The sequence below is a fragment of the Bombina bombina genome, chromosome 6, assembly GCF_027579735.1.
Source record: "Bombina bombina isolate aBomBom1 chromosome 6, aBomBom1.pri, whole genome shotgun sequence".
NCBI lineage: Eukaryota > Metazoa > Chordata > Amphibia > Anura > Bombinatoridae > Bombina > Bombina bombina.
Genome location: NC_069504.1, coordinates 422,987,802 through 423,004,150, shown reverse-complemented (window position 1 = coordinate 423,004,150; position 16,349 = coordinate 422,987,802). Strand labels below are relative to the sequence as shown.

At 35.6% G+C, this 16,349-nt stretch overlaps 1 protein-coding gene across 2 annotated transcripts in view; it reads left to right on the top strand.

Moving 5' to 3' along the window:
• Positions 1 to 16,349, top strand: part of ARHGAP26 (Rho GTPase activating protein 26) — a 1,495,203-nt gene that overhangs the window by 1,122,332 nt on the left and 356,522 nt on the right. The gene's annotated exons all lie outside the window — the stretch shown is intronic.

The window sequence follows — 16,349 nt, the reverse complement described above, 5'->3', positions numbered from 1 at the left end:
TCAATGGCGTCACAGTGCCTTGTGGTTCCTCTATAACTCCTAGTGGAGTTTATTTAAAAGCAGAAATTGCTGCCCAGGTATCTTCAGCAGTATTTGGGACATTAGCTGCCATTTCCAGATTACAGGGAAAACGCAAGAGGAAAACTAGAAATTCCGAAAGTAAGGTGCCTGTCCTCAGTTCTTCTTCCCAAGTTGTCCTTTCTCATAAGTCTGATGAGGAAGATACATCGGGACTTTCTGACGGTGAAATCTCAGATTCGGACAGTATAATTCCTTCTTCTGAGACTGAGTTGGTATCCTTCAGATTTAAGCTTGAACACCTTCTTATATTGTTAAAGGAGGTTTTAGCTACTTTAGTTGACTCCAATACCCTCTGTCATTGTCACTTCTAAGAAATATAGTAAACTTAATAGTTTCTTTGATGAACCTTCCACTTCAGAGGTTTTTCCTGTGCCGGACCGTGTTAAAGGGACATAAAACCCAAATTTTTTCTTTCATGATTCAGATAGAGTATGCAATTTTAAACAACTTTCTTATTTACTTCTATTGTCTAATTTGCTTCTTTGCTAAAAAGCATATCTAGATAGGCTCAGTAGCTGCTGATTGGGTGCTGCACTTAGATGCCTCGTGTGATTGGCTTACACATGTGCATTACTATTTCTTCAACAAAGTATATCTAAAGAATGAAGCAAATTAGATAATAGAAGTAAATTGGAATGTTGTTTAAAATTGTATTCTCTACCTGAAGCATGAAAGAAAAACATTGGGTTTAGTGTCCCTTTAAGAAGATTATCTCACAGGAATGTGAGAAACCAGGGGTGTCTTTTTTTCCCTGTCTCCCATTTTTAAGAAAATGTTTCCTGTCGAGGACTCCATTAAACACCCTTGGTGTACTGTACCCAAAGTCCATTTCCACTCTGGCTAAGAGAACCACTATTCCTTTTGAGGATAACTGCTCTTTTAAGGATCCGATGGACAAGAAGCTGGAGGCTTATTTGAAAAAGATATATGTTCATCAAGGTCCCCCATGGCAACCTGCAGTGTGTATTGCCACCGTTACTAGTGTGGCATCTTATTGGTTCAACGCCTTGTCTGATTCTCTTCAAGTAGAGACTTGGATGAAATTCAAGATAGGATTAAAGCTCTTAAATTGGCCAATTCCTTTATTGCAGATGCCATTTTACAGATTGTTAGATTAGGAGCTAAAACTTCTAGTTTTGCTGTCCTAGCCCGCAGGGCGTTAGGGTTGAAATCCTGTTCTGCGGACGTTTCCTCTAAAGTCAAGCATATGGCGATTCCTTACAAGGGCAAAACCTTGTTTGGACCCAGTTTCGCAAAAAAATTCTCTGACATTAATGGTGGAAAAGGGTCTTTTCTACCTCAGGATAAGAAGAATAGGCCTAAAGGACGTCAGAGTAATTTTCGTTCCTTTCATAACTTCAGAGGAAAACCTTCCCCTTCTTGTTCCAAGCAGGAACAATCCAAGTCTTCTTGGAAACCCAATCTGTCTTGGAACAAGGGGAAACAATCAAAGAAACCCACAGCTGATTCCAAATCAGCATGAATGGTTTGCCCCCGATCCGGAATCAGATCAGGTGGGGGGCAGACTTTCTCAGTTCTCTCAAGCCTGAATATGAGATGTCCCAGATCCCTGTACTATGGACATAGTATCCCAGGGTTACAAATTGGAATTCAAGACTTTTCCTCCCAGGGGCAGATTCCTTTTCTCAAGATTATCTACAGACCAGATAAAGAGAGAGGCGTTCTTGAAATGTATACAACATCTTTCCTCGCTGGGAGTGATAGTTCCAGTTCCAGTGCAGAAACAGGGTCTCAGGTTCTACTCCAACCTATTTGTGGTTCCCAAAAAAGAGGGAACTTTCCGTCCCATTTTAGACTTGAAGCGTCTAAACAAGTTTCTCAAAGTTCCATCCTTCTAGATGGAGACTATACGCTCCATTCTTCCTTTAGTACAAGAGGGTCAGTTCATGACAACCATAGACCTAAAGGATGTGTATCTTAATGTTCCTATTCACAGGGACCATCACAGATTCCTGAGATTTGCCGTTCTGGACAAATATTTCCAGTTTGTGGCCCTTCCATTTGGTCTAGCCATCCCAGAATGTTTTCAAAGGTTCTGAGGGTTTTTTTTGGCAGTGATCCGTTCTCGTGGAGTTGCTATCGCACCCTACCTGGATGACATATTGGTTCAGACGTCATCTTTTCAACAAGCAAAATCTCATACAGAGATATTGTTGTCTTTTCTTTGTTTCCACGGATGGAATGTGAATCTGGAAAAAAGCAAATTTTTCCCTGCTACAAGAGTAGTGTTATTAGGGACCAATAAATTCTCTATTCATGAATTCAGGAAAAATAAAATTATTTCCTCTTGCCTCTCTTCAGGCTACTGCTCATGCTTCAGTGGCTCAATGTATGGAGGTAATCAGTCTGATGGTGGCTTCCATGGAATTCATTCCTTTTGCTCGATTCCATTTGAGAGCTCTCCAGTTGTGCATGCTCAGACAATGGAATGGCGACCATGCGGATCTATCTCAGAGAATAGAGTTAGATCAGTCGTCAAGGGATTCTCTCCCGTGGTGGATTTGTCAGGAACATCTTTCTCAGGGCACATGCTTTCAGAGACCTTCCTGGGTGATTGTGACCACGGACGCCAGCCTGCTGGGCTGTGGAGCAGTCTGGAACTCTTTAAAGGCACAGGGCCTTTGGACTTGGGAGGAGTCTGCTCTTCCCATCAACATCTTGGAGTTGAGAGAAATTTACAATGCTCTATTGGCTTGACATCAGTTGTCCTCAGCCCAGTTTATCAGGTTCCAGTCAGACAACATAACCTCTATGGATTACATCATTTACCAGGAGGAAGTCAGATTTCCTTATCCATGAAAGAGGTTATTCAGATTTTTCAGTGTGCAGAGACCCACAATTGCTATCTATCTGCCATCCACATTCCAAGAGTAGACAACTGGGAAGCGGATTTTATGAACAGACAGACTTTTCAGCCGGAGGTGTTTTCCAGTTTAGTCCTCAAATGGGGGGTGCCGGAGTTATATCTGATGGCGTCCCGTCAGAATGCCAAGCTTCCAAGGTACGGTTCAAGGTCAAGAAATCCGCAGGCTGTTCTAATAGATGCTCTGGCGGTTCCTTGGGTTTTTCAGGTTGACATACCTGTTTCTTCTGTATGCTCTCCTTCCACAAGGCATTGCTCGTATCAAACAAGATGGGGCATCAGTGATTCTAATAGCCCCTTCGTGGCCTCGCAGGATCTGGTTTGCAGACCTAGTGGAGATGTCATCTATCCCACCTTGGAGACTACCTCTGAGGAAGAACCTCCTGATTCAGGGTCCCTTCCTTCATCCAAATCTCGTTTCTCTGAAGCTGACTGCTTGAAGATTGAACGCTTTAATTCTGTCTAAGCGTGGTTTTTCTGAGTCGTTCATTGAGACCATGATTCAGGCTCGCAAGCCTGTTTCTAGAAAGATTTACCATAAGATATGGCATAAATATCTTTATTGGTTTGAATCCAAGGGCTACTCTTGGAGTAGAATTTGAATTCCTAGAATTTTATCTTTTCTTCAGAAAGGCTTGGAGGAAAGGATTGTCAGTTAGTACCCCGAAGGGTCAGATTTCTGCTTTATTATTTTTACTACATAAACGTTTGGTGGATGTGCCAGATGTGCAATCTTTTTGTCAGGCCTTGGTCAAAATCAGGCATGTCTTTAAGTCTGTTGCTCCTCCTTGGAGCCCTAACCTTGTTCTTAAAGTTTAACAGCTGGCTCTGTTTGAGCCGTTGCATTTCATAGACATTTCACTTGACACACAGTTGATTGGGTACTTTTAGGTACTTGTCTGGTGCAGAAGAATTGGCAAACCTATCTGTAACTAGTGGCCTCTGGTTGTCATGAAGTAGGAGCTGTTTAAATTTAGTGTGAAACAGTAAGTGCACCTAAGACCTAGGTATCAGTTGCTCACTACATGCTGTGTGTGTGATAATGTAGAAGCAAATCACTGAGTACTGCACTACTCAAAATACTAGTTGCTGTGTTTATTTTAATGAATATATTTTTGAGGTTGATAGTCAATTTAAATAGATTTACTGCTTATTATTTGTGGGTTTGCCAAATTGATTATTGATATATTGAGTCATATACCAGTTTTTTAAGCCAATGTGTACACCAGAACTGCAGCTAATTTGTTTTTCTTTTCGAAAGTCATTTGTTATGTCATTTAGACAGTTGTAGCATACGAAAATAGTCTTAGTAAAAATTTATTCCTAGGGCCAAATACATGATTGTATAGTGTGCTTTACAAGTCTTATTTAGCAACTCAATGTACAACTTCATCTATATTCGCGGATCTCAGCTATGTCTGTAATTAAATAATTAGTTGTTAAAGAAGACTTGGCTTACTTGAATAAAAAACTACAACTTGAATAAAAAACTACATGTGTTTTGACTTGTAATAGCATCATGGATAACGACAGTGTTGTTATTTACTGTCAATGTCACAGATGTAATACTACATATGTTCATTCAATAAAGCTTTCTATAAAAAAAAAACTACATGTGTTTTGACTTGTAATAGCATCATGGATAACGACAGTGTTGTTATTTACTATCAATGTCACAGATGTAATACTACATATGTTCATTCAATAAAGCTTTCTAAAAAAAAACTACATGTGTTATAAGGACACACTTTTTGGCTTTAAGTGTATACTATGCATGTATTAGTTTACATAATATCAAGTTTGCTTAGTATAGTGATATTTACTGTGATTAGCAAAACTATAAATACCTGTTTGTGACTAAAATGGAGATGTTGCACAACAAATGTGGCAGTGCCGTTTTAGTGACTAGATGATACTGAGGCTTACAGATCACTTCCTGCCGTCATTAAATAGTAGCAACACCTAATGATGGGTCACAAAAATAAGCTGTCAGGGAGTATCTGACCCAAGGCACTACGTCACTGGTACCTGTGGGTTTTCCATTCCTGAAAATGGAAAAATCACATGGTAGGCTTTGCAAACCTCATCTTGCCACATATCTCTCTTTAATGTTTAGTTTTGTTATTTTTCTATGGATGGAAAACAAAGTAGATTAAGTTAACACAATTAAAATATATATTAATTAGAAAAATGGTGGGTGGAGTTTGAACATTGAAAAACAATTGCATCAAACAAGGTGGTAATCTGTTCTATTAATACAGACTCTACTGATTTGTAAATCTATTGAAAGAACAAATTATGTAATTACAAAATGTTTACTGTCCCTTTGAGCCTAACAGTAACCCAGATGAACTACCTAACTCGCAATAGCTATTAGTGTAACTATCATTATTAACCCTAACTGTGACTCCCACAGAGTTAATGATCCTTAGTGACACCCCATGACAAATAACCACCAAGCATGTATACCACTTGTAAGAGGTACTTCATATCTATTGACACAATTTTTAGGTAGGTTACAGTTGCATTTTGTTGTGCTTGTTGTCTCAGCAGTCATGTAGCAGTTAAAGGGATAATCTACATGAACATTGTTATTGTTTAAAAATAAATATAATCCCTTTATTACCCATTCCCCAGTTTTGCATAGCCATGGTGATGTCACGCTTAATGACGTGATGGTGTCACCGCGCAACTTTATTTAAAGTTGACAATGAACTAGTATAGGGAGATGTGGCATGCTGCTTAGAAGCCTGTATCTCAGGCATCTAAGCAGCTACAGACCCCCAAGACCCCCCGTTGGAAAGTTAACCGCCTAACCTTTCCAACTGTATACATCTTCAGCATCTGGAAAAAAAAAGATAAAAAGTTAAAAATAAATATATTTTAAAAAAGTAAAAATAAAAAAGCTCAAAACCAGCTTAGCATCCAGGTGGGAAATGGCTTAGCAGCCAAAGGGTTAAACAATATCGAGCAGAGTCAAGTGTCTCTGGGGTCATGGTTAGGTTTAAGCAATGTGGAGGTTTCCAGTAATGGTTACCTTGTGCTGGGTATGTTGTGGATGGTGCGGTTAAGGTTACGTTTTGGTAGAGATCTCATAAAGGTTACTGTTAGAATGATTTATTTATTTTACTTGTTTGCTTTTTGTTCTCTAGGAGCCATTCAGCCTTTACAAAAATGTTTGACTTCTTAATCTAGACAGTGGTTAAGATACGTTTGAGAGCATACAGCATTGTAGTGTCAGCCATAGGATACTCTAACAGCTCCTATAGAAATTATAGGAGGTTGCTGCCTGTCACAAGCTAAGCCATAGTTTTCTGGCTGGTGTTTCCAGCGACCCAGGTATGAAAACTCTCAAGCAGTTTCTAGGAGCAGCAACTGATATAATCTATTGCATAACACCAGAAATAATTGTGCATGCACTTTTAAAATACTAATTTATATGTACTTTTCTTACCTTTCGTTACACATGCAAATTCACATGGAACCGCACGGTGGTGGTGATAATGGCAGAATAAAAAATTATTACATTTATTCTTAATAAAATAATTGAGTAAAAAGATTTCAATGTTAAATGGTGTAAACTTTAATTGTACGACAAAAAAAGGTAGAAACGTGATCTGATATCTTTTTTGCATTTATATACAGGAATATATTTATATCTGTTCCAGTTGTAAATGTATATTTACAGTTGAAGCTACTGAAATTCTTTTTTGATCAAATGTGCTTTGAGTGCATGATTCATTGCAAACACAAGAAACAATAAATTCAACATTTTCATCTCTTCCATGTGGAAGTTCCAGTAAATTCATCATGGATTTTTTTCCCCTACCTAGTGATCTTTGATGAAATGATCTACCCTATTAGCAAAGTCTATCAGGACTATTGTGTCAGCTGCTACTAATTTACCACATTTGTTTAAACAGTCGGCATTTCTCAGTTTCTTCATTTTCATTCTGTCTAGTTATATAAATTGTTTAAGTATAAAATATAACGGCACAATGGTCTCAGATAAACAGATTGGAAATAATATTTTCCTTTTGCTATTTCATGTTTGTTTAAACTTTAGATTCCCCATACACTTTTTTATTTTTATTTTAAAATGTATCATTTATTTCCCACCCATTCTCAAGTGTTTACTATAATGCAGATCTTCATTAAATTAAAAAAGAAACAAACAAAAAAAAAAACATTTATTTCCTTTAAAACCTCTAGTAATTCAAAGATTTCTTGGTAATCTCCACTAAATTCCTCTGAAGTAGTTAAGCTAGTAGATGCACAGTGACGTCCCTCTATCGGGCCCACCACTATATATATTAGTTTAATAGATTTCTTCTATAATATATAGTGTTACTAATAATAATCCAGGTTGATCTGGACACAGCTTTAGTTTTTCTCATTCAGTTTATTTTAATTATATGAAATTGCAAGTGCATATACTATGTTAAAATATGTAATTTACAAGGTGACCCTCCATAAAGTGAGTTAGGCATTCTCTTGAAGGTAACTTCAGAAGGTTATCTTTATTGATGCAAGTGATCTTAGTAGGTAGTACAGATGCCAAATTTTATATCTATTCAGAATATTACCTGTCAGAATGCTTGATTTATAGTCCTCCTGCTTTCCCAGAATCCCTTGACAGAAGCAAACTCATGTAAAATATGCTTTCCTCTCTCTGCTTCTATTTATCTTCCATTAGGAAGATGTATGTCATTCCCTAGGAGCCTGATATAAAAAGACAAACGTGCAGTAACAAATTTGTATCAGGTTATTTTACATTTATTTACAGCTTTGCTTTTTTTTGGACTGTGGATTTTGAAGATAACTTACACATTTCTTTCTTTATTGTAATCTGAGCTACACAAAATTACTTGACATTTGGATGTTGTTTAAATTATTATTATTATTTATTTTTATTTCTGTCTGTATCACTTTTAAGAAAGTAACAATTTGACAAACATCATAGAATTACATGTATTTTACTATTATTTTATGTAAATTTGTGTACACTGTGCTCTTAACCCAAATTATGCTATAGCTCTAATTACTAGCATGACAGCTGTTTACAATAAAAAGCTTTAGCCTAGACCTGACAGCCTTAGCCCTAGAGCCACAATGTGTCCCTTTATTGCATTTATTTGGCTCTTCAAGTCTGCAAGCTGAATACTGAATGTATGTGAAAAAGAAGTGAATTGTTGCCACTTTGAGTATATAATAACAAATATTACTCTCCCAGCAGTAAATATGTATTCACATAAATCTAAGGGACTAAAACTTACATGAGATTTAATGTGAAGAGCTCCCAGCCTCTGAGATTTGTGTGCAGGTACTAATTTTAAAGCCTTGCCCCTCCTTTCCCTATTGAAATTGTATTTATATTTTAGCGTCACATAGTGAAACCAAAGACTAGCCAGAACCGCGCATAGATGACTAACCATGCACTAACTCCCCTACCTAAAGAATGTGACAGCATTGAAGAAAGTTTTGCATATACTTATTTGGGCATTGATCATACTCAATGATTGTATCCATTCTCACGTAATTGTCCATTTTAGGGAACAGTCTTCTTCAGCTGCCAAAGTATTCATCAAGGAGATGCTTACATAATTACGTTGATGTGTGTTCTGTTATTTCCTGAGAAGTGAGGAAATATTGAATTAGAGACATGGGGAACCTAAATGCTGTGCCAGAATCCAATATCTAAACACTTCTATATTTCTAAAAGATGTAATACGGATCATTTGGAAGATTAGACTTGCATATAGTCATATTAAGTATCTTGCAATGGTGTTGCAAGGGTTAACACATTCCTGTAGAAATACATTTAGTTTTTTTAAGAACTAACAACCTTTGACCTGTCATAAAATAGAGCATGTGGCTGGGGATGGTTTGACTACAATGTCAAAGAGGAAGAGGGCCTGATACATGGATAATTACCTATAAAGGTTTATGAAAAAAGTAAACTATTTCTAGAATCGGCATATGATGTCAGTAGTGACCAGTTACGCCCACATCCTGTCCAAAGTATAGAATAGGGTTGCACTGATACCGATACTAGTATCGGTATCGGTACTGATACCAAGTACTTGCATGAGTACTTGTACTTGTGCAAATGCACCGATACTTAAACCAATACCTCCACTTACTACCCATATGCTATCTTGTGGTGTTTTTTTCAAACTGCATGTTCCCATTTCATTTAAAGCTGGCAAGGAGACTAAACTAAAAATTGTTTACTACTGTTCTGCCAATACAAATTGCTCTTATTTGTATTATTGTAGGAGATATTACTTTACATCGTTTAGACAAACCCCTGAAGTACTGGGCAGTTAATAAACTGAGATTTCCAGCTCTGGCTAAAATGGCCCAAAATATCTTTCTGCCCCATGCAGTAGTGTGGAAAGTTGAACCTCCTTACTGATAGAAAAACAGACTTATAGCTGAACATGCAGAGATGCTTCTGTTCTGTTCCTTAAAAAGAACTTGCCACTAACTTTTGAAAAATTATTCTAATTGCTAGATTGCCTTTTATACTGCTAGTTCTCATCTTGCACAATTATGTTCAAAACATACTGTACTCTGAGGAACATCTTAGCTTATATAATTGCAGGAAGAGTACTCATAGGAAAAATTAAGTTAATCCCAATGAACACTCATCCTGCAATTATAGGACTAGATTTAGATTACATTTGATTGGTAAGCTTTACCAATGCTCTGTTCACATTTCCAACTCCATAGCCTTTAATGGAGTAGGACGTGTAATGAGAGCATTGGTAAAGCTTACCAGTCAAATGTAATCTAGCCCATAATGTTGTTCGCCATGATTAAACAGTATTCTGTTCTATTTTTTACTGTATGGCACTTTTGGTTGGTTGCAATTTTATATTTGTTATTTATTGTTGTTGTTAATATATTTTATTGTAATATTTTTATTTCTAAACATGTTCTGTGAACTTTGTGACAAATAAAACCTGTTTTATTATTTCATAATGTCTTTTGAGCTACAGTCCCTCATAATTATAAAGAAGGAATCTTAAATAATTAGTCTGTATTGTGCTTGGTAAACTATCACATGACATAAAAAAAAGTATCGGTAATTGGTATCGGCGAGTATTTGAAAACAAGTATCAGTACTTGTACTCGGTCTTAAAAAAATGGTATTGGTGCAATCCTAGTATAGAAACCAGATTATCTGAGTTTATGGTAGTCCAGTTTTCTGTATTTACTATTTTTTATTTTATTTTAAAAGATGTTTGCTTATTTCTCTTATAATATGTGTACATTTGTTAATCAATTTTGTCCCTTTTCCTAATGTACTGACCTTTTCAGAGTAATAAATCATACTTAGGTTTTTGGTGTTATTAATATTTAGACATATAGATTAGGTGTTTTAAAGGGTGTATATTGGATTTAATCTAGCTTTATATAAGGCTTTGTGGTGACAATAGCTATTAGTATGCAAAGAAACTTATGGGGAGAGTGGAGTTATTAGGGGAGCACCTGATAGTAATATAAAATCTTAGTATGAAGAAAATACAAATTATATTGAAATGTTTCACTACATTTTATCTTGTATTTGCCTCTAGTTTATTTTATAGTAATTTTCTTTAAATAAGTTTATTGCAAATTTTTAAGATATAAATCAATGAGAACTACATGTGTAAAATGCTGAGAGGATATAGTAAAGGCTTGGAGAGAACTTCAGACACACCCAAGGAATGCCCCTTTTCAGCCCGCCTTATGTGAAGTCCAGTGCAATGTTTTAAAGATATGCAATTATATAGAAATATTCAAAGTACAAATCAGAATTTGAATAAACCACTGTGCACAAATTCTAAATGCATTAAAAAACAAAGTGCAATGATTAAATGTAACGACACAATCTGAAGACTAAAGTAAACTTAAAATACAAAGCACAACATTTAAACGTAGCATAACTCTCATTATATGTAGTGCTATATTGTAATGTAATGTGCTTGTCTTTATAATATTGTTGCAAGCCTTGCTCCTAAGTGTATCTATAGATAGTGTGTTTAATAAAGAATTCCAAGGGAATAAAGTCAATTTAATAATGGAGATAAAGTGAAAAGTGTTGTGTGTGGGTTTTTTTTGTTTTTTTTTAACTAATACCTTCAGTTGAATTTGGTTTGAGATAAAATTATTCTTGAACCATAAATTCTTATCTGTTGAAATCTTTATTTTATATATATAGAACACTTGCCTATAAAACACTTTTTTATTCTCATTATGTTTAATATGTCACTGCATTACTTTAATGAAACTAAGTGCAAGATATATATATATATATATATATATATATATATATATATATAAATATGTGTGTGCATGTGTGTGTGTGTATAAATATTTAGGGGTGTCTCACGCAGCATTTTTTTTATTATTAGAGATTGCTGGGGGGTTTTGGATCTATAGTATGTATACCAAGAACTCTATGAAGATTGGGCTATGGTCACCTCAGTGTCTTATGCCAGTCATAAGGGAGAGACTTGAAGATCCTTGGTGATTAGGGAGGTATCTTGCATTAGGTGTGCAGATACAAATCAGAGTGTGTCTCAATAATTTATGTTCCTGGAATCAACAACTCTTAGGCAGACATTCTAAGTTGCCATTGCCTTCAACCAGAGACACTGGAGAGAGAGATTAATCTGATGGCTTCTAATTTGGATGCCAAGCTGATCTATAAATTTCCTCCGTTTGTGTTTTTCTCCATAGTGATATCCAGAATCAACAGAAGTCGGAATCAGTGATTTTGGAGTCTCAATTTATTCCTAATGGTGCTTCCTCCTTTTTAACTTATCCATGGTCTAGATCTTCATCTCCTGAGCTTGAAGGTTCTCTTCCTGCTAGAAATTTCTTTAGCTTGCACTGTCTTTGAGCAATCAGTTCTTTCTTGTACACATCCTTTGCTGTTTTTTTATCCATTTGGTTCTCAGAAGCAATTATTCCTTCAAAAGGTTGTTTCTACTGACACTATTAATTGCCTTTACAACCTACATGTGGTCCAGGCTCTTAGGTTTTACATTGACGCTACAAAGTCTTATTATTATTTATTCTGTCCTTTTTAAGTACTTCTCTGTACCCAGCAAGATTTACAAAACTACTCCTGCTTCTTAAGCATCCTGACTTAAGGTTTTGATTAAAAAAAAATGAAAGAATAGAAAATCAATACTTTTTAAGGGGTTTTATGCACTAATAATGTAATAAAATCTGCACGTATGCATTTTGGCCATGTACAGGCTTTTTTAACTGTACAGTGAAATCAAGAAATCCACTGAAGATATCCTGTAAGGGGCGCCTTACAAAAATATATAGAACTATATAGAAAAATGTGTTGTGTCTGCAATCTATGATGCTAATATACCAAATAAAACAAAATTATAACGTATAAATATCTAAATACATATGGTGGATATCAAAATGTCCAGAAATATGTGCAAACTAATGAGAAAATTATCATAAAAAACAAAAAAAAATAACAAAAAAACAACAACAAAAAACAAAAAATAAAATAAATATATGTCCCAATCGTGATGTATGTAATGTGTGATGAATCCAATCCAGAAGGGAAAGAAGTCAGATAAAGACCGCTCCACTGGAAAACCTGATGCTGGAGGTCATCTGTGCTGAATAGAAAAGAGAAAACAGGGGCACCCCTGTTTTCTCTTTTCTATTCAGGCTTTTTTAAATATATGCCCCCACAGCTGATGCCAAGGTTCCTATTATCAGCCAGGATGGTGGTGGTCCTCTCCTGAAAATATTACTGCTTTTTTAACTAGACCAGTGACTACTTCTTTGGCCTTTTATAATTATGCTTCTCTTTAATTTTTAAAGCAGCTGCCTTTTCCTCTTTGCATTCTTTTGTTAAGTTTTACTATTTTAAAGTTTATGCCTCTTCTGCTGCGGCTTTCTGCAGGAAAGTAGTGCGCACAGTCTGACTTGTTTCTGTTTCCGCCTTAGCCTTTTTGTCACACCCTATTCTGGTGGTTTTGTATACTTCACTTCCTGAGTTTTAGACTCTTGTGGACTCTAACCATCAATGAAAGAAATCAAAATGTATATTTACCTGATTAATAGCAGTAAAAACAATATAAATAAAAATCAATATAAGTACAATTCTCACAACGCGTTTCTCGAATTTAACGTTTCATCAAAGGTAAATCTGAGAAACGCATTGTGAGAATTTTACTTATATTGTTTTTACTGGTTTTATTAAATTTACCTGTTTTTATCATTATTTATTGTTCTGAGTTGAATGCAAGGCATTGATTGGTTTGGGCTATCTTTACCTTACTGAGTGCCTGCATGCTTTTATCATTACATCGAATCTGACAACCTGTGGAGTACAAGTCTGCTGGCCGACTTCGAACAGTCCAGCCTGCCCATATAGTCCTTGCAAAATTGTGAGTAAGTTTCTTCATTGCACTGCACAACATCATTATTGTGAAGATATCACACCATTGGGGCGCCCTGTTCTTGCTTTTGTCTTCTAGTTTTGATCTTGTGTTTCCACAAGATTCCTTTTTAAAGAGGAAGTCTCCCTGTCCAAATTAAATCCACTAGCAGCATTCACACTCTGGTGAACTTTGTGCTTCTCCATGGTCATATAGACTGTAATTGGAATATCACACAAATGTATGTATTTTGCACATTTCATTTTGCATATGTTGTTTTTTATGTATTTATTTGGCGCTTTTAGCATATGTATGTTTCACTTTGTATCCAGATTAGAGATGGGAGCTTGCTTCTGATTGGTGGATACACAATAATGACTCTTGTCATTGGCTTACCAATATGTTCAGCAAGTTCCCAGTAGTGTATTCAATCTTCTTTAACAAAGAATACCAAGAGAATGAAATAAAATTGGTAATAGAAGTAAATTGGAAAGTTGTATATGAATGCTATATCATGAAAAGAAAAATGTTGTGTTTCATGTTCCTTTAAGTATCAAAACCCTCTCTAAGAGCACAAGGTGGCACTATGCAAAGGATACTCAAAAGAATTAAACAAAAATAAATAAGTGCAAAATAAACAATACATAATCTTGAAAAAAATAATAAATAAAGATCAAAAGTTTATACTTCAGTCCAAAAGATGTTAAAAACTGTCCATTCCAAGGTGACGTAGATTTCAAGTAAATCAATCCAATGATCGAAGAACTAAATCTTGAAGTGTAGCAGTTAAACACGAAGAACAGGGTTTTTAACCCAAAATCACACCAGGATGGATGCGGCTGCTCCTCTTCTTAACCCCTAAAGGTAATGCTAATGATCAAACGTTTCTGCAAAGAAAGCAAACAAAAGGGCGCCTCCTGTGTGTATCAGCAATTCCAAATGGTACTCCTATTGGTAAAATATATACAGGGTACTCAAATTTAGTAGCAGCACTAAATTGTGCTAATAGACGCAGACTAAAGATTTGTAGTGCTTCAGTTTACTATTCTCCAGCAATCTGGAACTCCATGTTGGGTGTGTTGAAGGTAGCAAAACAGGAACCAAACAGTTTGTTGAAGGTTAAATATAAATGTAATCAACAAAAAGATAAAATTGTTAAAAAGGTCATATAGACTCACAAAGAAAAGGTTATTAACAAATTGGTTAACCCCTAATGTAATGCAACGCGTTTCTCTGCTTCCCAGCAGTTTCTCCTCAGGCATATAATATTTACCTCCTAAGCTACCTTCATATATACACACCTAAAAACTATGCAGAAACGTTTGATCATGTTCCTTTAAGTGTGTCACTGCTACAAACTTACTGTGCACATTTCACAATTACCAATCTGGTTTTTGTAAGAACAGTAATCTAATGGTTACCTATATTAAGCTGCTTTTAACAAAGCACGGTGACCCTTCAATGAAATTTTAGACGCCTCCAGGAAGGAATTGGTAAATATTTGGATCTTCTATTAGCTGTTCCTTTTAAGCATGGAAGGTACTTTTTTTTAGGGGGGGGGGGTTAGGTGGCGATCATGTATAAATGGATCTGTATAAAACACAGGTACATCTTTGCATAATGTTGTCATGGAGATATTGGTACCCATGCAAGCAAAAACAACAGTCTAGACAAAGCATTACTGACTTGAAGGCTGTTGACATAAACTGTATGTAGTTATTGTTATATTAAAAGTATTTTTTTTAAAATTTGCTTTGTTTTCCCAAGTAAAAAGAAATCCCATTTTGGACCCTTGTGTGCAAATTGTGGTAAAAAAAACAACACCTTACACTCTCCTGCACCTAAAAAGTAATAGTAGCATATCATTTTTTTAACCAAAATTAAATACAAAGCAACAGTGGATAATTTGATAGAGACTTTTGCTAACATTGCAATTCAGCTAATACGTTATAATAACTTCCATTTCCTCTTAATTCACCTTGTTGGAGGGATAGTGTCTCCTAATAACCCAAATGTGATGTAGGTCAGGTATCATTAGTTGTGTAGTATGTGTGATTAGTTAAAAGTGAGCACGTATACTCAAGTTCAAGGGGTAGATTTATCATAGTGCCTCAGAGCAGGCAGACAAGTTATGGAGCTGCTACATAACTTCTGTTTCCGGCGAGCCTGATAAATCAGCCCCCAAGGCCTATAAATATTTTTTATTTTTACATTAGTATGTTGTATCCTATTAATTAATAGATCATTTGTGTCTTTGGAGTACGGAAATCTTAGTTGCTTTTAAATAGCTGCCCCAGCGGAGGACCAAATGCAGACCAGTGTGTGAAGTATGGGAAAATTCTCTTTTTTCTCTAGACCTCTCTGGTGTCATTCTTCAAACCCCCCCCCCCCCCCAAAAAAAAGAATAAGTTTAAAGGGACATTGTACATTAGATCTTTCTTTGCATAAATGCTTTGTAGATGATCCATTTAAATAGCCCAACTGGGAGTTTTTTTGTAAAAAAAATTATAGTTTTGCTTAGTTTTTAACCCCTTAATGACCGGAACATTTTTCAATTTTCTTACCCTTAATGACAATGGCTATTTTTACATTTCTGTGGTGTTTGTGTTCAGCTGTAATTTTCCTCTTACTCATTTACTGTACCCACACATATTATATACCGTTTTTCTCGCCATTAAATGGACTTTCTAAAGATACCATTATTTTCATTATATTTTATAATTTACTATAAAAAAAAATTATAAAATATGAGGAAAAAATGGAAAAAAAACACACTTTTTCTAACTTTGACCCCCAAAATCTGTTACACATCTACAACCACCAAAAAACACTGTGCTAAATAGTTTCTAAATTTTGTCCTGAGAATACCCAATGTTTACATGTTCTTTTGCTTTTTTTGCAAGTTATAGGGCCATAAATACAAGTAGCACTTTGCTATTTCTAAACCACTTTTTTTTCAAAATTAGCGCTAGTTA